Genomic DNA, 22161 nt, shown 5'->3' on the forward strand with positions numbered 1-22161 from the left:
AACCAACAACTACAAGTATCCTACCGTACTGGTGCGGCCAGGATGGTCCTCCTCGTCAAAGATGATGGGCGTGTGTGACCACTTGAACGGCTTCCAGACTCTGCAGCTGGCTCCACGACATTGACCTCACACGCCCACCATTTAATTTGGCGGTGACAGGAGTGCAGAGATGCACCTCCGTCAATGCATAGGGCGTCGATGGCCTTCTGGAATTTCTGCTCGCTAGTTTTCTCTTCATCCCCTGCATCACTTTGATCATTGCAATCTTCCTTCTCTCGGCCCCTGGCGGGTTTTCCTTGGTTCCGAAGAGCCTTGCCGGTGCATTTTGCTTCATCACCTCGGCCCTTCCCACCAGCGCCTTTCTGACCTTTTCCTCGAAATCGTGGCCCTTGGTCCGATGAATCTTGCAATACGGCCCATCACCTTTCCCAGCCTTCTCGGCAGCCGCAGCCTCCCAGCAGTCAGTGCACGCGGCAACATTCTTGCTGGGGGCTTCGGCCTTAGCCTTCTTGTCGATACTAGGCATGCCCGATCCCTCAACGGTTAGTACCGCTTTATCCTTGCACTTCTTGTTACACTTCTTCTTCTTCTTCTGATTGGTGGCCTCGTCGTCATCTTCTGAGTCAACATCGATGCCATCCTCTTCTCCAGGGAGTTTTCCCCCCTCCCCCAGCCAAGCACACTTGTCCACCAAGGTGTAGAGTTTCTTCACAGTCTTGGGTAAGCGAACGTTCATCTTGGGACGTATCTGACGGTTGCGCATGTTGGACTGGAACGTAGCTATCACAGTTGTCGGGTGGATATCTGGAATATTCTTGTGGCCTCTGCTGAACCTCTGCATGTAGTTTCACAGAGTCTCTCCTTCCTTCTGCGGGACAAGCTGAAAGTCGCTAGGTCGTCCTGGATCTTGGTGGCCGCCCGTGAAGGCGCCAATGAACTCATGGCAGAGGTCAGCCCAGGTCGAGATGGAGTTTTCCAGCAAATGCATCAGCCAAGACCTCATGTTTGGCTTGAGCGCTAAAGGGAAGTAGTTGGCAAAAACCTTCTCATCTCTTCCCCCGGCAGCTTGAATAGCGATGGTGTAGATGCTCAAGATACCTGTCAGGTTCAGTCTCCCTTCATACTTCTCTGGAATCTCTGGCTTGAACGTGCGAGCGGACGACCAACGGACTTGCTACAACTCACGGGTGAAGGCATGGCACCCAACCTTGAAAGGCAGGTACCCGCCTCTGCCGAGCGCAGGCTCGTCGACATTGGGTCCATCACGCCCATTGGACTGGTTGTGGCTGTCGCGACGTTGCTCGATGGTGACATGCACGCCCTCCATCTGTCTGTCCTCCGGGGATCTTCGTTGGCCTTGACATGCTCGAGGATCGGACGAAGCCATCGAGACGCCATCAAGCTTTTGGTCTTGTGGCCCTCGTGCTGGTTGCCGCGGTGGGGATTGCAACATGGGGGTGGCCCCTTCCGCACGGCCAGTGATACGTCCATTTTGCATCATGCTTTTATATCCATATTTATTGCATTATGGGATGTTATTACACATTATGTCACAATACTTATTCCTATTCTCTCTTATTTTACAAGGTTTACATAAAGAGGGAGAATGCCGGCAGCTGGGATTCTAGGCTGGAAAAGCAGCAAATATTAGAGACCTGTTCTGCACAGCTCCAAAAGTCCCGAAACTTCACGGAAGCTATTTTCATAATATATAAAAAATACTGAGCGCAAGAAGTAGCAGAGGGGGGCCACTCACCAGCCACGAGGGTGGGGGCGCGCCCTACCCCCCTAGGCACACCCCCCTGCCTCGTCGGTGCCCTTGTGGCCCTCCGATGCCCATCTTCTACTATATGGAGTCTTTCGTTGAGGAAAAAATTATAAGCAAGCTTTCGGGACGAGACTCCGCCGCCACGAGGCGGAACCTTGGCGGAACCAATCTAGGGCTCCGGCGGAGCTATTCTGTCAGAGACACTTCCCTCCGGGAGGGGGAAATCATCACCATCGTCATCACCAATGCTCCTCTCATTGGGAGGGGGCCAATCTCCATCAACATCTTCACCAGCACCATCTCCTCTCAAACCCTAGGTCATCTCTTGTATCCTATTCTTGTCTCTAAGTCTGGGATTGGTACCTGTAGGTTGCTAGTAGTATTGATTGCTCCTTGTAGTTGATGCTAGTCTGTTTATTTAGTGGAAGATCATATGTTCAGATCCTATATTCATATTAATACCCCTATGATTATGAACATGAATATGCTTTGTGAGTAGCGTTTGTTCCTGAGGACATGGGAGAAGTCTTGCTATTAGTAGTCATGTGAATTTGGTATTCGTTCGATATTTTGATGAGATGTATGTCGTCTATCCTCTAGTGGTATTATGTGAACGTCGACTACATGACACTTCGCCATTATTTGGGCCTATAGGAAGGCATTGGGAAGTAATAAGTAGATGATGGGCTGCTAGAGTGACAGAAGCTTAAACCCTAGTTTATGCGTTGCTTCGTAAGGGGCTGATTTGGATCCATATGTTTCATGCTATGGTTAGGTTTACCTTAATACTTCTGTTGTAGTTGCGGATGATTGCAATGAGGGTTAATCATAAGTGGGATGCTTGTCCAAGTAAGGACAGCACCCAAGCACCGGTCCACCCACATATCAAATTATCAAAGTACCGAACACGAATCATATGAACGTGATGAAAACTAGCTTGACGATATTCCTGTGTGTCCTCGGGAGCGCTTTCTTCTATATAAGAGTTTGTCCAGGCTTGTCCTTTGCTACAAAAAGGATTGGGTCACCTTGCTGCACTTTATTTACTTTTGTTACTTGTTGCTTGTTACAAATTATCTTATCGCAAAACTACCTATTACCTATAATTTCAGTGCTTGCAGAGAATACCTAGCTGAAAACTGCTTATCATTTCCTTCTGCTTCTCGTTGGGTTCGACACTCTTACTTATTGAAAGGACTACAATAGATCCCCTATACTTGTGGGTCATCAAGACTCTTTTCTGGCACCGTTGCCGGGGAGTGAAGCGCCTTTGGTAGGTGGAATTTGGTAAGGAAAAATTTATATGGTGTGCTAAAATTTACTGTCACTTGTGACTATGGAAACTAATCCTTTGAGGGGTTTGTTCGGGGTATCTTCACCCCGACCAGTAGAGCAAAGAGTTGCTCCTCAACCTACTGAACCTACTGAAAATGAAAATGTCTACTTTGAATTTCCTTCGGGTATGATAGAAAAACTGCTAGCTAATCCTTTTGCAGGAGATGGAACATTACATCCTGATGAGCACCTAATATATGTGGATGAAGTTTGTGGATTATTTAAGCTTGCAGGTATGCCCGATGATATTATCAAGAAGAAGGTCTTCCCTTTATCTTTGAAGGGAGATGCATTGGCATGGTATAGGCTATGTGATGATATGGGATCATGAAACTACAAACGATTGAAATTGGAATTTCATCAGAAGTTTTATCCTATGCATCTTGTTCATCGTGATCGTAATTATATATATAATTTTTGGCCTCGCGAAGGAGAAAGCATCGCTCAAGCTTGGGGGAGGCTTAAATCAATGTTATATTCATGCCCCAATCATGAGCTCTCAAGAGAAATGATTATCCAGAAAAATTATGCTCGGCTTTCTGATAACAATCGCACCATGCTTGATACTTGTTGTGCTGGCTCTTTTATGACGAAGACTATTGAATTCAAATGGCATTTATTGGAAAGAATTAAACGCAACTCTGAAGATTGGGATCTCGACGAAGGTAAGGAGTCAAGTATGACACCTAAGTTTGATTGTGTTAAATCTTTTATGGATACCGATGTTTTCCGTAAATTTAGCACTAAATATGGACTTGACTCTGAGATAGTAGCTTCTTTCTGTGAATCTTTTGCTACTCATATTGATCTCCCTAAGGAGAAGTGGTTTAAATATCATCCTCCCATAGAAGTAAAAGTAGCTGCACCTATTAAAGTTGAAGAAAATACTACCACTTATAATGATCCTATTATTCCTACTGCTTATGTTGAGAAAACACCTTTTCCTGTTAGGATAAAAGATCATGCTAAAGCTTCAACTATGGTTCGTAAAACCAATATTAGAACCTATACACCTCCTGAGCAAGTTAAAGTTGAACCTAGTATTGCTATTGTTAAGGATCTCTTGGCTGATAATATTGATGGGCATGTTATTTATTTCTGTGATGAAACTGCTAGAATTGCTAAACCTTGTGCTAAAGATAAACATAGACCTGTGGTAGGCATGCCTGTTATTTCTGTTAAAATAGGAGATCATTGTTATCATGGCTTGTGTGATATGGGTGCTAGTGCTAGTGCAATACCTATTGACTTATACAAAGAAATTATGCATGATATTGCACCTGCTGAGTTAGAAGACATTGATGTCACAATTAAACTTGCCAATAGAGATACTATTTCACCAATTGGGATTGTTAGAGATGTTGAAGTCTTGTGTGGGAAAACTAAATATCCTGCTGATTTTCTTGTTCTTGGTTCCCCACAAGATAGATTTTGTCCCATTATATTTGGTAGACCCTTCTTAAACACTGTTAATGCTAGGATAGACTGCAAAAAGGATGTTGTTACTATTGGTTTATTCTCATGAGTTCAACTTTTCTAAATTTCATAGACAACACCGTGAAGAGGAACTGCCTAGTAAAGATGGAATTATTGGTCTTGCTTCTATTGCCGTACCTCCTAGTGATCCTTTAGAATAATATTTGCTAGACCATGAAAATGATATGTTTATGAATGAAAGAAGGGAAATAGATGAAGTGTTCTTTAAATAGGGACCTATTCTGAAACACAACTTGCTTGTTGAAATCTTAGGGGATCCTCCTCCACCCAAGGGTGATCCCGTGTTTGAGATTAAACCATTGACTGATACTCTTAAATATGCTTATCTTGATGAAAAGAAGATATATCCTGTTATTATTACTACTAACCTTTCAGAGAATGAGGAAGAAAAATTATTGAAAACTCTGAAGAAGCACCGTGCTGCTATTGGATATACTCTTGATGATCTTAAGGGCATTAGTCCCACTCTATGTCAACACAAAATAAATTTGGAGAAAGATGCCAAACTAGTTATTGATCACCAACGACGGCTGAATCCTAAGATGAAATAAGTGGTAAGAAAAGAAATACTAAAGCTCCTTCAGGCAAGTATAATTTATCCTGTTGCTGATAGTCAGTGGGTAAGTCATGTCCATTGTGTTCCTAAGAAGGGAGGTATTACTGTCGTTCCTAATGATAAAGATGAATTGATTCCGCAAAGAATTATTACAGGTTATAGGATGGTAATTGATTTCCACAAATTAAATAAGGCCACTAAAAAGATCATTACCCCTTACCTTTCATTGATCAAATGCTAGAAAGATTATCCAAACATACACATTTTTGCCTTCTAGATGGTTATTCTAGTTTCTCTCAAATACCCGTGTCAGCTAATGATCAATCAAAGACCACTTTTACTTGCCCTTTTGGTACTTTTGCTTATAGACGTATGCCTTTTGGTTTATGTAATGCACCTTCTACCTTTCAAAGATGCATGATGTCTATATTCTCTGACTTTTGTGAAAAGCTTTGTGAGGTTTTCATGGATGATTTCTCCATTTATGGATCCTCTTTTGATGATTGCTTAAGCAACCTTGATCGAGTTTTGCAGAGATGTGAAGAAACTAACCTTGTCTTGAATTGGGAGAAGTGCCACTTTATGGTTAACGAAGGTATTGTCTTGGGGCACAAAATTTCTGAAAGGGGCATTGAAGTTGATAAAGCTAAAGTTGATGCTATTGAAAAGGTGATGTGTCCCAAGGACATCAAAGGTATAAGAAGTTTTCTGGGTCACACCGGTTTTTATAGGAGGTTCATTAAGGACTTCTCAAAAATTTCCCGGCCTTTGACTAATTTATTACAAAAATATATACCATTCGTCTTTGATGATGATTGTGTAGAAGCATTTGAAATACTTAAGAAAGCATTGATCTCTGCACCTATTGTTCAGCCACCTGATTGGAATTTACCTTTTGAAATTATGTGTGATGCTAGTGATTATGCTATAGGTGCTGTTATAGGGGAAAGAGTTGATAAGAAATTAAATGTTATTCAATATGCTAGTAAAACTCTAGACAATGCCCAGAGAAATTATGCTACTACTGAAAAAGAATTCTTAGCAGTTGTATTTGCTTGTGATATGTTCAGACCTTATATTGTTGATTCTAAAGTAACTATTCACATGGATCATGCTGCTATTAAATATCTTATGGAAAAGAAAGATGCTAAACCTAGACTTATTAGATGGGTTCTCTTGCTACAAGAATTTGATTTGCATATTATTGATAGAAAGGGAGCTGAGAACTCCGTTGCAGATAACTTGTCTAGGTTAGAAAATGTTCTTGATGACCCACTACCTATTGATGATAGCTTCCCTGATGAACAATTAAATGTCATAAACGCTTCTCATACTGCTCCATGGTATGTTGATTATGCTAATTACATTGTTGCTAAATTTATACCACCTAGATTCACATACCAGCAAAAGAAAAAGTTTTTCTATGATTTAAGACATTACTTTTGGACGACCCACATCTTTATAAAGAAGGAGTAGATGGTGTTATTAGGCGTTGTGTACCTGAGCATGGCCAGGAACACATTCTACGCAAGTGTCACTCAGAAGCTTATGGAGGACACCACGCTAGAGATAGAACTGCACATAAGGTATTGCAATCCGGTTTTTATTGGCCTACTCTCTTCAAGGATGCCCGTAAGTTTGTCTTATCTTGTGATGAATTTCAAAGAATTGGTAATATTAGTAGACGTCAAGAAATGCCTATGAATTATTCACTTGTTATTGAACCGTTTGATGTTTGGGGCTTTGATTATATGGGACCTTTTCCTGCCTCTAATGGGTATACACATATTTTAGTTGCTGTTGATTACGTTACTAAGTGGGTAGAAGCTATTCCAACTAGTAGTGCTGATCATAACACCTCTATTAAGATGCTTAAAGAAGTCATTTTTCCGAGGTTTGGAGTCCCTAGATATTTAATGACTGATGGTGGTTCACATTTCATTCATGATGCTTTCCGTAAAATGCTTGCTAAGTATGATGTTAATCATAGAATTGCATCTCCTTATCACCCACAGTCTAGTGGTCAAGTAGAATTGAGTAATAGAGAACTCAAATTAATTTTGCAAAAGACTATTAATAGATCTAGAAAGAATTGGTCCAAGAAACTTGATGATGCATTATGGGCCTATAGAACTGCATATAAAAATCCTATAGGTATGTCTCTGTATAAAATGGTTTATGGAAAAGCATGTCACTTACCTCTCGAACTAGAACATAAGTCTTATTGGGCTATTAAAGAGCTCAATTATGATTTCAAACTTGCCGGTGAGAATAGGTTATTTGACATTAGCTCACTTGATGAATGGAGAACCCAATCCTATGATAATGCCAAATTGTTTAAAACAAAAAGTTAAAAGATGGCATGTCAAAAGGATACAAAAGTGTGAGTTTAATGTAGGTGATTATGTATTGCTATACAACTCTCGTTTAAGATTTTTTGTAGGAAAACTTCTCTCTAAATGGGAAGGTCCTTACGTTATCGAGGAGGTCTATCGTTCGGGTGCCATAAAAATCAACAACTTCAAAGGCACAAATCCGAAGGTGGTGAACGGTCAAAGAATCAGACTTTATATCTCCGGTAATCCTATAAATGTTGAAACCAATGTTATTGGAACCGTAACCCCAGAGGAATACATAAGGGACACTTTCCGGAACGTTTCAGACTCCGAAAAGGAATAGGTATGTGGTATGGTAAGTAAACCGACTCCAAAACAGTTCTAATGGCAATTTTTCTCCGTTTTGGAATATTTAGAAAAATAGAAAAATAAGAAGCAGTCCGGGAAGGACACGAGGGTGGAGGGCGTGCCCTACCCCCTGGGCACACCCCCTGCCTCGTGGGCACCTCGTGCGCTCTCCGGACTCCATTTTCTTGCACATTACGTATTTTGGTCGGTAAAAATTCATTATATAATCTCCCGAAGGTTTTGAATCATGTATCATGCAATCGTCCTCTGTTCTTGTTTCGAGCTGTTTTTCTGACAGATCTAGATCATCATGACGTCTCCAAGTGCCCGCAAGGACAAGTTTTTCGAGAAAGTCATCAACCCCTACCTCGTGGAAGTGCTGCAACACCCTCAAACCATTGAGATGCATGAGGGGGTGCTGCACATCCGCGATGTTGAGGGACCAAGGAGGACCGGAAGCGTGGAGACAAGGCTCGAGGCAATGGAGCAAAAAGTTTTCAAGTGCCAGGAGATGGTGGAACAAGGACTCAACGCCAACCATATGATGATCGCGAAGTTCACCAACAACCACAAGCTGGATGCCAAGAACATTGGGGAGACCATCTTCAAGCTTCACGAGAAGATCGAGAACCTCCAAGCCCAAATCTATGACCTGCAAAACCAAAATTGTGAGTATGAATATAGATTCAAGAGGATGAGTTTGGCTGCAGATTTGCGGATCCCGGAGACTCGTTCATCCTTCTATGATGGTGAGCCTATGCCTTGGAAGATGGACGACAAGCCTACTTCATCATCACCACCATCTTCTTCACCAACAAAGGATACATAATCATATGGGTATGGGCACTCCCCCTTGGCAACTGCCAAGCTTGGGGGAGGTGCCCCGGTATCGTATCACCATCACATCTCTATCTTTATCATTTTTCTTAGTCTGATACTTTTAGTAATATCTTGATCTAGTAGAATAATTTTTTTGGTATGATCTAGTTTTGAGTTTTGCTTTATGATCCCTCTATGTAATCGAGTCCATGAGCTATATAATAAAGATTAGTGTTGAGTCAAGGGCTTGATTATCTTGCTATGATCCTGAGTGAATAAAAGAAAGGAGAAGAAATAAAAAGAAACAAAGAGATCATATGGATCTTATGGAGAGTAATGAGCTCACATATAAAGAGTATGATGAATAAAAGTTGTTGAGATTGACAAACATAGTTTTGGTCATCGTTGCAATTAATAGGAAGTAATAAAGAAAAAGAGGTCTTCACATATAAATACACTATCTTGGACATCTTTTATGATTGTGAGCACTCATTAAAATATGACATGCTAAAGAGTTGATGTTGGACAAGGAAGACAACGTAATGGGTTATGTTTTCTTACATCTGAGATAAATTATATTGTCATGGATCATCCAACATGATCGAGCTTGCCTTTCCCCCTCATGCTAGCCAAATTCTTTGCACCAAGTAGAGATACTACTTGTTCTTCCAAATATCCCTAAACCCGGCTTTGCCATGAGAGTCCACCATATCTACGAATGGATTGAGTAAGATCCTTCAAGTAAGTTGTCATCGGTGCAAGAAATAAAAATCGCTCTCTAAATATGTATGATTGATTGGTGTGGAGGAAATAAGCTATATACGATCTTGTGATGTGGAAGAAATAAAAGCGACGGACTGCATAATAAAGGTCTATATCACAAGTGGCAATATAAAGTGACGTTCTTTCGCATTAAGATTTTGTGCATCCAACCATAAAAGCGCATGACAACCTCTGCTTCCCTCTGCGAAGGGCCTATCTTTTACTTTTATCTCCTACCTTACATAAGAGTCATGGTGATCTTCACCTTTCCTTTTACATTTTATCCTTTGGCAAGCACAATATGTTGGAAAGATCCTGATATATATAGCTAATTGGATGTGAGTCTTCATGAACAATTATTGTTGACATTACCCTTGAGGTAAAACGTTGGGAGGCAAAACTATAAGCCCCTATCTTTCTCTGTGTGGGGGCCATTCACCAGCCACGAGGGTGGGGGCGCGCCCTACCCCCTGGGCACGCCCCCTGCCTCGTGGGCCCCCTGATGGCCCTCCGATGCCCATCTTCTTCTATATGGAGTCTTTCGTTGAGGGAAAAATTATAAGCAAGCTTTCGGGACGAGACTCCGCTACCACGAGGCGGAACCAATCTAGGGCTCCGGTGGAGCCGTTCTGCCGAGGACACTTCCCTCCGAGAGGGGGAAATCATCACCATCGTCATCACCAACGCTCCTCTTATTGGGAGGAGGCCAATCTCCATCAACATCTTCACCAGCACATATCTCCTCTCAAACCCTAGTTCATCTCTTGTATCCAATTCTTGTCTCTAAGTCTGGGATTGGTACCTGTAGGTTGCTAGTAGTGTTGATTACTCCTTGTAGTTGATGCTAGTCGATTTATTTGGTGGAAGATCATATGTTCAGATCATATATGCATATTAATACCCCTCTGATTATGAACATGAATATGCTTTGTTAGTAGTTACGTTTGTCCCCGAGGACATGGGAGAAGTCTTGCTATTAGTAGTCATGTGAATTTGGTATTCATTCGATATTTTGATGAGATGTATGTTGTCTCTCCTCTAGTGGTGTTATGTGAACGTCGACTACATGACACTTCACCATTATTTGGGCCTAGAGGAAGGCATTGGGAAGTAATAAGTAGATGATGGGTTGCTAGAGTGACATATGCTTAAACCCTAGTTTATGCGTTGCTTCGTAAGGGGCTGATTTGGATCCATATGTTTCATGCTATGGTTAGGTTTACCTTAATACTTCTGTTGTAGTTGCGGATGCTTGCAATGGGGGTTAATCATAATTGGAATGCTTGTCCAAGTAAGGACAGCACCCAAGCACCGGTCCACCCACATATCAAATTATCAAAGTACCGAACGCGAATCATATGAACATGATGAAAACTAGCTTGACGATATTCCCGTGTGTCCTCGGGAGCGCTTTCTTCTATATAAGAGTTTCTCCGGGCTTGTCCTTTGCTACAAAATGGATTGGGCCACCTTGCTCCACTTTATTTACTTTTGTTACTTGTTGCTCGTTACAAATTATCTTATCACAAAACTACCTATTACCTATAATTTCAGTGCTTGCATAGAATACCTTGCTGAAAACCGCTTGTCATTTCCTTGTGCTCCTTGTTGGGTTCGACACTCTTACTTATCGAAAGGACTACGATAGATCCCCTATACTTGTGGGTTATCAGCCAGCAGTGTGGGCCGCCATCATCGTATGGGGATGTCGTGGCGGGCCAGCTTGCTGCAAGCCTCCAGCCTCGGCAAAGCCAATTAGACTCTGAATTGTGGCTCTCCACTCATCCATCTGATTTGCTGCCGGCGGAAACCTCAGCAGTAGCCGGGCCCGCGCCATGGCCTCCGAAGTGGTGCTCGGCATTGGTGATGATGATGTAGACCACAGCATCGCACGGCTCCTGATGGTGCTGCTACCTCTTGAGCACCCGTTTGTTTTCCCTTGAAGAGGAAAGGGTGATGCAGCAAAGTTGCGTAAGTATTTCCCTCAATTTTTGAGAACCAAGGTATCAATTAAGTAGGAGACTACACGCAAGTCCCTCGTACCTGGAAAAACAATCAAGAACCTTGCAACCAACGCGATAAAGGGGTTGTCAGTCCCTTCACCACCACTTGCAAAAGTGAGATCTGATAAAGATAATAAGATAAATATTTTTGGTATTTTTGTTGTATAGATTGAAAAGTAAAGATTGCAAAATAAACAGCGACAGAAATTGGCAATTTGACGGGAAAATAATATAATGGAGAATAGACCCGGGGGCCATAGGTTTCACTAGTGGCTTCTCTCAAGATAGCATAATCTACGTTGGGTGAACAAATTGCCGTCGAGCAATTGATAGAAAAGTGAATAGTTATGAGAATATCTAGGCATGATCATGTATATAGGCATCACGTCCGTGACAAGTAGACCGAAATGATTCTACATCTACTACTATTACTCCACACATCGACCGCTATCCAACATGCATCTAGAGTATTAAGTTCATAAGAACAGAGTAACACATTAGGTAAGATGACATGATGTAGAGGGATAAACTCAAGCAATATGATATAAACCCCATCTTTTTATCCTCGATGGCAACAATACAATACGTGCCTTGCTGCCCCTGCTGTCACTGGGAAAGGACACCGCAAGATTGAACCCAAAGCTAAGCACTTCTCCCATTGCAAGAAAGATCAATCTAGTTGGCCAAACTAAACTGATAATTCGAAGAGACTTGCAAAGATATTTAAATCATGCATATAAGAATTCATAGAAGAACCAAATATTCTTCATAGATAATCCTGGTCATAAACCCACAATTCATTGGATCTCGACAAACACACCGCAAAACGAATTACATCGAATAGATCTCTAAGAGAATCGAGGAGAACTTTGTATTGAGATCCAAAGAGAGAGAACAACCAACTAGCTAATAACTATGGACCCGAAGGTCTGTGGTAAACTACTCACACATCATCGGAGAGGCTATGGTGTTGATGTAGAAGCCCTCCATGATCGATTCCCCCTTCGGCGGAGCGCCGGAAAAGGCCCCAAGATGGGATATCACGGGTATAGAAGGTTGCAGCGGTGGAAATAGGGTTTCGTGGTGCTCCTAGATGTTTTTAGGGTATATGAGTACATATAGGCGAAAGAAGTAGGTCGGCGGAGCTGTGAGGGGCCCACGAGGGTTAGGGGCGCGCTTGGTCCCCCTGGGCGTGCCCTCCTACCTCGTGGCTGCCTCGCTGCTTCCTTGACATACACTCCCAGTCTCCTGGATCATGTTTGTTCCAAAAAAGATCCTCGCGAAGGTTTCATTCTGTTTGTATTCCGTTTGGATTCTGTTTGATATTCCTTTTCTGCGGAACACTGAAATAGGCAGAAAATAGCAATTTGCACTAGGCCTTCGGCTAATAGGTTACTCCCAAAAATAAAATAAAAGTTCATAATAAAGCCCATTAAACATCCAAAACAGATAATATAAAAGCATGGAACAATAAAAAATTATAGATACGTTGGAGACGTATCAAGCATCCCCAAGCTTAATTCCTGCTCGTCCTCGACTAAGTAAATGATAAAAACAGAATTTTTTATTTGGAAAGCTTCCTAACATAATTTTTAAAGTAATTCTCTTTATTATGGCATGAATGTTCAGATCCGAAAGATTCAAGATAAAAGTTTAATATTGACATGAAAACAATAATACTTCAAGCATACTAACTAAGCAATTATGTCTTCTCAAATTAACATGGCCAAAGAAAGTTATCCCTACAAAATCATATAGTTTGGCTATGCTCTATCTTCACCACACAAAATATTTAAATCATGCACAACCCCGATGACAAGCCAAGCAATTGTTTCATACTTTTTACGTTCTCAAACTTTTTCAATCTTCACGCAATACATGAGCGTGAGCCATGGATATATCACTATAGGTGGAATAGAATGGTGGTTGTGGAGAAGACAAAAAAGGAGAAGATAGTCTCACATCAACTAGACATATCAACGGGCTATGGAGACACCCATCAATAGATATCAATGTGAATGAGTAGGGATTGCCATGAAACGGATGCACTAGAGCTATAAGTGTATGAAAGCTCAAAAAGAAACTAAGTGGGTGTGCATCCAACTTGCTTGCTCACGAAGACCTAGGGCATTTTAAGGAAGCCCATCATTGGAATATACAAGCCAAGTTCTATAATGAAAAATTCGCACTAGTATATGAAAGTAACAACATAGGAGACTCTCTATCATGAAGATCATGGTGCTACTTTGAAGCAAAAGTGTGCTAAAAGGATAGTAGCATTGCCCCTTCTCTCTTTTTCTCTCTCTTTTTTTATTTGGGCCTTTTCTCCTCTCTTTTTTATTGCCTAGTTTTTTGTCCGGATTCTCATCCCGACTTGGGGGGAATCATAGTCTCCATCATCCTTTCCTCACTGGGACAATGCTCTAATAATGATGATCATCACACTTTTATTTACTTACAACTCAAGAATTACAACTCGATACTAGAACAAAAATATGACTCTATGTGAATGCCTCCGACAATGTACCAGGATATGCGATGAATCAAGAGTGACATGTATGAAAGAATTATGAACGGTGGCTTTGCTGCAAATACAATGTCAACTACAAGATCGTGCAAAGCAATATGACAATGATGAAGCGTGTCATAATAAATGGAACGGTGGAAAGTTGCATGGCAATATATCTAGGAATGGCTATGGAAATACCATAATAGGTAGGTATTGTGGCTGTTTTGAGGAAGATATATGGTGGATTTATGGTACCGGCGAAAGTTGCGCGGTACTAGAGAGGCTAGTAATGGTGCAAGGGTGAGAGTGCGTATAATCCATGGACTCAACATTAGTCATAAAGAACTCACATACTTATTGCAAAAATCTATTAGTTATCGAAACAAAGTACTACGAGCATGCTCCTAGGGGGATAGATTGGTAGGAAAAGACCATTGCTCGTCCCCGACCACCACTCATAAGGAAGACAATCAATAAATAAATCATGCTCCGACTCTATCACATAATGGTTCACCATATATGCATGCTACGGGAATCACAAACTTTAACACAAGTATCTCTCAAATCCAAAACTACTCAACTAGCATGACTCTAATATTGCCATCTTCATATCTCAAAACAATCATCAAGTATCAAACTTCTCATAGTATTCAATGCACTTTATATGAAAGTTTTTATTATACCCATCATGGATGCCTATCATATTAGGACTAATTTTATATCCAAAGCAAATTACTATGATGTTCCAAATTACTCTAAAAATGATATAAGTGAATCATGAGAGATCAATAATTTCTAAAAAAATAAAACCACCACTGTGCTCTTAAAAAGACATAAGTGAAGCACTAGAGCAAATCTAGCTCAAAAGATAAAAGTGAAGCACATAGAGTATTCTAATAAATTCCAATTCATGTGTGTCTCTATAAAAGGTGTGTACAGCAAGGATGATTATCATAAACTAAAAAGAAAAGACTGAAATCATACAAGATGCTCCAAGCAAAACACATATCATGTGGTGAATAAAAATATAGCCTCAAGTAAAGTTACCGAGGGACGAAGACGAAAGAGGGAATACCTTCCGGGGAATCCCCAAGCTTAGGATTTTGGTTGTACTTTAATTTTACCTTGGGGTGCCATGGGCATCCCCAATCTTAGGCTCTTGCCACTCCTTATTCCAAAATCCATCAAATCTTTACCCAAAACATGAAAACTTCAGAACACAAAACTCGACAGAAAATCTCTTGAGCTCCGTTAGTATAAAAAAACAAACCACCACTTCAAGGTACTGTAATGAACTAATTATTTATTTATATTGGTGTTAAATATACTGTATTCCAACTTCTCTATGGTTTATACCCCCCGATACTAGCCATAGATTCATCAAAATAAGCAAACAACACATGAAAAACAGAATCTGTCAAAAACAGAACAGTCTATAGTAATCTATAGGTTTCAAATACTTCTGTTACTCTAACAATTATACAAAATTAGGAAGACCTAAATAATTTGTATGTTGATTTACTTCAATTGGAATCAGTATTTTATCGCGCTCTGGTTAAAAATGAAAATTATTCTCGTGAGCACATACTTTCTGTTTTTTCAGCAAGATCAAACAACAATCATCGAAGAAGATCCTAAAGGCTTTACTTGGCACAAACACTAATTAAAACATAAAAACACAATCATAACAAAGGATAGATGGTTTATTTATTACTAAACAGGAACAAAAAACAGGAAACAAAAATAAAATTGGGTTGCCTCCCAACAAGGGCTATCATTTAATGCCCCTAGCTAGGCATAAAAACAAGAATAGATCTAGGTATTGTCATCTTTGGAATGCAATCCATAAGTGGCTCTCATAAAGATTCATAAGGTAATTTAATTTTCTTCCTAGGAAAGTGTTACATGCCCTTCCTTAATGGAAATTGGAATCTAATGTTTCCTTCTTTCATATCAATAATTGCACCAATCGTTCTAAGGAAAGGTCTACCAAGAATAATAGGACAAGTAGGATTGCAATCTATATCAAGAACATTGAAATATACAGGCACATAATTCCTATTTGCAACAATAAGAGCATCATTAATTCTTCCCATAGGTTTCTTAATGGTGGAATCCGCAAGATGCAACTTTAAAGAACAATCATCAAATTCACGAAAACCTAGCACACCACACAAAGTTTTCGGAATCGTGGAAACACTAGCACCAAAATCACATAAAGCACAACACTCATGATCTTTAATATTAATTTTAATAGTAGGTTCCCATTCATCATAAAGTTTTCTAGGGATTTCTAATTCAAGTTTTTCTTCATAAGATTGCATTAAAGCATCAACGATATGATTGGTAAAAGCTTTATTTTGATCATAAGCATGAGGAGAATTTAACACGGATTGCAACAAGGAAATACAATCTATTAAAGAACAATTATCATAATTAAATTCCTTGAAATCCAAAATAGTGAGTTCATTGCTATGTAAATTTTTGACCTCTTCAATCCCACTTTTACCAATTTTTGCATCAAGATCTAAAAACTCCGAATCATTGGGACGCCTTTTAACTAAAGTTGACTCATCTCCAGTCCCATCTTTATCAAGATTCATATTGGAAAATGAAGATTTAATAGGAGGCACATCAATCACTTTTAGATCTTCATCATCATTATCATGAAAACTAGAAGAACATGCTTTCATAAAGCAATCTTTTTTAGCACGCATCCTAGAGGTTCTTTCTTTGCACTCATCAATGGAAATTCTCATGGCTTTGAGAGACTCATTGATATCATGCTTAGGTGGAATAGATCTAAGTTTCAAAGAATCAACATCAAGAGAAATTATATCCTCGTTCCTAGCCAACTCATCAATCTTAGGCAATTTTTGTTGAAGCAAAGCATTGAAATTCTTTTGAGAAATCATAAATTATTAGAGCGCATCTTATTAAAATTTCCATAAGAGTTGTTGTAGGAATTACCATAATTATTGGAGGAATTACTAGGGAAAGGCCTAGAATTAAAGTTTCCTCTATACACATTGTTACCAAAATTGTTCCTACCAACAAAATTCACATCCATAGATTCATTATTGTTCTCAATCAAAGTAGACAAAGGCATATCATTAGGATCAGAAGAAACACTCTTATTAGCAAACAACTTCATAAGTTCATCCATCTTTCCATTCAAAACATTAATCTCTTCTATCACATGAACCTTTTACTAGTAGATCTTTCGGTGTGCCATTGGGAATAATTAACCATAATATTATCTAGGAGTTTAGTAGCTTATCCTAAAGTGATTTCCATAAAAGTGCCTCCGGCGGCCGAATCTAAAAGATTTCTAGAAGCAAAATTCAATCCAACATAATTTTTTAGTATAATCATCCATAAATTCAAACCATGTGTAGGGCAGTTACGTATCATTAATTTCATCCTCTCCCAGGCTTGTGCAACATTCTCATGATCAAGTTGCTTAAAATTCATAATATCGTTTCTAAGAGAAATGATCTTAGCGGGAGGAAAATACTTAGAGATAAAAGCATCTTTGCACTTATTCCATGAATCAATACTATTTTTAGGCAAAGAGGAGAACCAAGTTTTAGCACGATCTCTAAGAGAAAATGGAAATAGCTTGAATTTGACAATATCATTATCCACATATTTCTTCTTTTGCATATCACATAAATCAACAAAGTTGTTTAGATGGGTAGCGGCATCTTCACTAGGAAGGCCAGCAAATTGATCTTTCATGACAAGATTCAGCAAAGCAGTATTAACTTCACAAGATTCAGCATCGGTAAGAGGAGCAATCATAGTGCTACTAAAATCATTATTGTTGGTATTGGAAAAGCCACACAATTTAGTATTATCCTGAGCCATCGTCACAAACAATCAATCCAACACACAAGCAAACAAGAGGCAAGCGAGAAAGAGACGGGAGGAAAAAGAAGGACGAATAAAACGGAATAGGGGCGAATAAAATGGCAAAGGTGAAGTGGGGGAGAGGAAAACGAGATGAAAATGGCAAATAATGTAATGCGAGGAAGAAGAGTTTGTGATGGGTACTTGGTTTGTCTTGACTTATGCGTAAATCTCCCCAGCAACGGTTCCAGAAATCCTTCTTGCTACCTCTTGAGCATGTGTTGGTTTTCCCTTGAAGAGGAAAGAGTGATGCAGCAAAGTAGCGTAAGTATTTCCGTTGGTTTTTGAGAACCATGGTATCAATCCAGTAGGAGACTACACGCAAGTCCCTCGTACCTGCACAAACAATCAAGAACCTTGCAACCAATGCGATAAAGGGGTTGTCACTCCCTTCACGGCCACTTGCAAAAGTGAGATCTGATAAAGATAATAAGATAAATATTTTTGGTATTTTTGTTATATAGATTGAAAAGTAAAGATTGCAAAATAAACGGTGAAAGAAATTGGCAGGTTGACAGGAAAATAATATAATGGAGAATAGACCCGGGGGCCATAGGTTTCACTAGTGGCTTCTCTCAAGATAGCATAATCTACAGTGGGTGGACAAATTACTGCTGAGCAATTGATAGAAAAGCGAATATTTATGAGAATATCTAGGCATGATCATGTATATAGGCATCACGTCTGTGACAAGTAGACGGAAACCATTCTGCATCTACTGCTATTACTCCACACATCGATCACTATCCAGCATGCATCTAACCTATTAAGTTTATAAGAAGAGAGTAACACATTAGGTAAGATGACATGATGTAGAGGGATAAACTCAAGCAATATGATATAAACCCCATCTTTTTATCCTCGAAGGAAACAATACAATACATGCCTTGCTGCCCCTGTCGTCACTGGGAAAGGACACCGCAAGATTGAACCCAAAGCTAAGCACTTCTCCCATTGCAAGAAAGATCAATCTAGTAGGCCAAACCAAACTGATAATTCAAAGAGACTTGCAAAGATATTTAAATCGTGCATATAAGAATAAAGAGAAGAACCAAATATTGTTCATAGATAATCTTGGTCATAAACCCACAATTCATCAGATCTCGACAAACACACCGCAAATAGAATTACATCGAATAGATCTCCAAGAGAATCGAGGAGAAATTTGTATTGAGATCCAAAGAGAGAGAAGAAGCCATCTAGCTAATAACTATGGACCCGAAGGTCTATGGTAAACTACTCACACATCATCGGAGAGGCTGTGGTGTTGATGTAGAATCCCTCTATGATCGATTCCCCCTCTGGTGGAGCATCAAAAAAGGCCCCAAGATGGGATCTCATGGGTATAGAAGGTTGCGGCAGTGGAAATAGGGTTTCGTTGTGCTCCTGGATGTTTTCAAGGTATATGAGTATGGATAGGCGAAAGAAGTAGGTCAATGGAGCTGCGAGTGGCCCACGAGGGTGGGGGCGCGCCTGGCCCCCCTGGGCATGCCCTCCTACCTCGTGGCCGCCTCGCTGCTTCCTTGACGTCCACTCCAAGTCTCCTAGATCATGTTCGTTCCAAAAAAGATCCTTGTGAAGGTTTCATTCCGTTTGGATTCCGTTTGATATTCCTTTTCTGTGAAAAACTGAAATAGGCAAAAACAACAATTTGCACTGGGCCTTCGGTTAATAGGTTAGTCCCAAAAATAATATAATAATGCATAATAAAGCCCATTAAACATCCAAAACAGATAATATAAAAGTAAGGAACAATAAAAAATTATAGATACGTTGGAGACGTATCAGGTGTCGGCAGTGGTTGCGCCGAGCTCCCGTCGTCGGGAGCCATTCGCTGGGATGGCGTGGTGACGAGATGATGGCGCACACGGACCAATGACTCTGTTCGGAGCATTGGCTGGCTTAGTTTGCTCCGGGGCGGTGCATGTCCCACGACCGCGCCCACGGCGGAAGAGGCCATATGATTGCGATTCACCTCAGAATGAACGTCACCGCTGTAGCTATGCCCCTCGGCTAGGTCGGGAGGGACATAAGGAATAATCTCTCTACCCGTACCTCGCAGAGCGTGGTCGCCGGGACGTTGTTGGTGGTGTCCTTCTCTGGTGCCTCCCGCTCCTGCTTCGGCCGCGGGAGAGGTGGTGACATCACCGCCTGTGATGACCATGTCTCCTGCAGCACCCACATCATCATGCGCCTCCACATTCCCTGCGGCGTCAGCTGTCGCGGGCGGCGGGGCTTCGAGGTGAATGGGTGAGCTGTGGCACCGAGCTTCTTCTTGGGCGCCATAGTCGATGGAGCCGTCGATGATGAAAATGGCGATGAAGATGACTCACTGCTTATGCTCTCGGGTTCACGCAAGTCATCCCCTACCTGGCGCGCCAAAGATTTGTGGAAAACCACGACCACCTATGGGGCCATGAGCCGCTTTTGGTTCGGCCGGGGGATGAGCATGTTGCACAAGAGCAGAGAAGTGTAACGTAACACTACAGAGATGACACGGGTAGTTTTAACTAGGTTCGGAGTGCCGCGATGCATAAAACCCTATCCTGCTTTGGTGAATTGATGGTGGAAAATGGTGGAGAAAAGCAATGCTCTTGCCCGGTAAGGTTGCCTCAGGGCGAGAGTGGCTATGCGCGTATGAATGTGCCGGGGTCCGAATCCTTTGTACGGTTGCCATCGGCCTCCTTCTATAGATCAAGGGGTCACCACAGTGGCAAATCAGTCTTTACATACTAATTAGATAGCAAACAGTGCTATCATACCTAACACTTCACGCTGACACATCGCACTAAATGTGTCGCTCAGTGTCACATCACAGCTTGCCCGGCATGCCCTGTCGGACTGTTTTGCCAGCTTTGCGCTTGCTTGCTTGAGACGTCTCAGGACGGGTGTCGCTTGGGGGTATTTTTGTAGGAAGTGGATGCCATGTGGTAGGGAGCGGCCACTTAGTCACTTAATTAGGAGCTTGACACCGCACTGGTTGACGACGTACATCACTGTGAGGTGGTGTGGTGGAGTGGTTTGCCTCCGTGACCCCCGGCAGGCCTGCCAGGGCGATCTTGGAGGCTCGCTTCCGGGGTAACCTCAACCTCGCTAGGCTAGCCTGTCCAGAAATGGAGGTTCTTCTCGTAGTGGTATCTTGTCTCCCTGGCTAGTCTTGGTCTTCTTGATCCGCACTTTGATCCTTCAAAGAAGTGATCCCTTGTGCTTTGATCTGATCATGGTGCTGCAATCTTGTTCTTGGGCCTATGCACAGTCTGGGCAACAAACACAGGGTTTGTTGCACCGACACAAGCCTGTATGATAACCTTGTGTATCAAGCTTTACCCCCCTAGCTTGGTTAAGGAGAGTTTGTTGTCTTTGTGGATCATGTCCAGAGGGGTTTTACACCACCCAACTCAAAATTGCTTAGTGATTTTTTTCACTTTTTCGACCTACGCCCCAATACATCAGTCCAAACTCAATGACCAACTTATGCCAAATTCATGTTTTTTGCGAAGTCTATCGACAAAGCCAAGTATTACTCTTTTTCGAGAGTTCTTCTATATCAATCATCAAACAGAGTGCGCAGATGGCCCCAGTGTTGAACTTGGCGGGGTATCACTGCAGAGACAGAAGAACTGCCCCTTTCCAAAAGGACAAGTTGGTGAGTCATCCGAAAGGATGGAATGCTACATACTTTTACTGCAGAAATATTGCTCCTGCCAATGAGACCCCTTTGCCGGGTTATAGGCCAGGCCGTATCAATGCAACCCTTGTCTTTCTGGGTTGGGGTACTAACGAAAAACATCAAGACATCGTGCCCCTCTATCCTAAGATAGGAGCCTTGAAGGCTAACGACCTCACCGGAGTAGATTTACCCCGATGTTGAATCAACTAAAGGGTTCAACCATTAAGCCACCGAACCGACTTAATGTGCAATTATTTTGGCGAGTTAAACGACGTGCAACACTTTAGTCAAGCCAATCTGACTGTTGCTGAAGTTAACAAGGCCAGCAAGAGATTATTGGGCGAGTCTTAAGAAGCTTGCAACAAAACTGGGCTTGCTCCCTTTTGTTTGAAGAACCCTGTACCCCAAGTAAGTACCTTTCTATTTTGCTTACTTACTATGTGTGTTAACTTGCTTATCATAATATTGATCCCCATACTATCTCTGTTGCGGGTCACTAATGTATTCTGAAGGAGGAAAGAAGCATGCAAATCTAAGGCCAAGCCATCTCCAAAAAGGAAAGAGCCATCCGATGCAAACGAGCCGGCAACCGGAAATGAGTCACCAGCGGCTGAAGATGAGTCAGAGGTAGAACTTGGTTCTCTCG

Source organism: Triticum aestivum, chromosome 6A (genome assembly GCF_018294505.1).
Source record: "Triticum aestivum cultivar Chinese Spring chromosome 6A, IWGSC CS RefSeq v2.1, whole genome shotgun sequence".
NCBI classification, from domain to species: Eukaryota; Viridiplantae; Streptophyta; class Magnoliopsida; order Poales; family Poaceae; genus Triticum; species Triticum aestivum.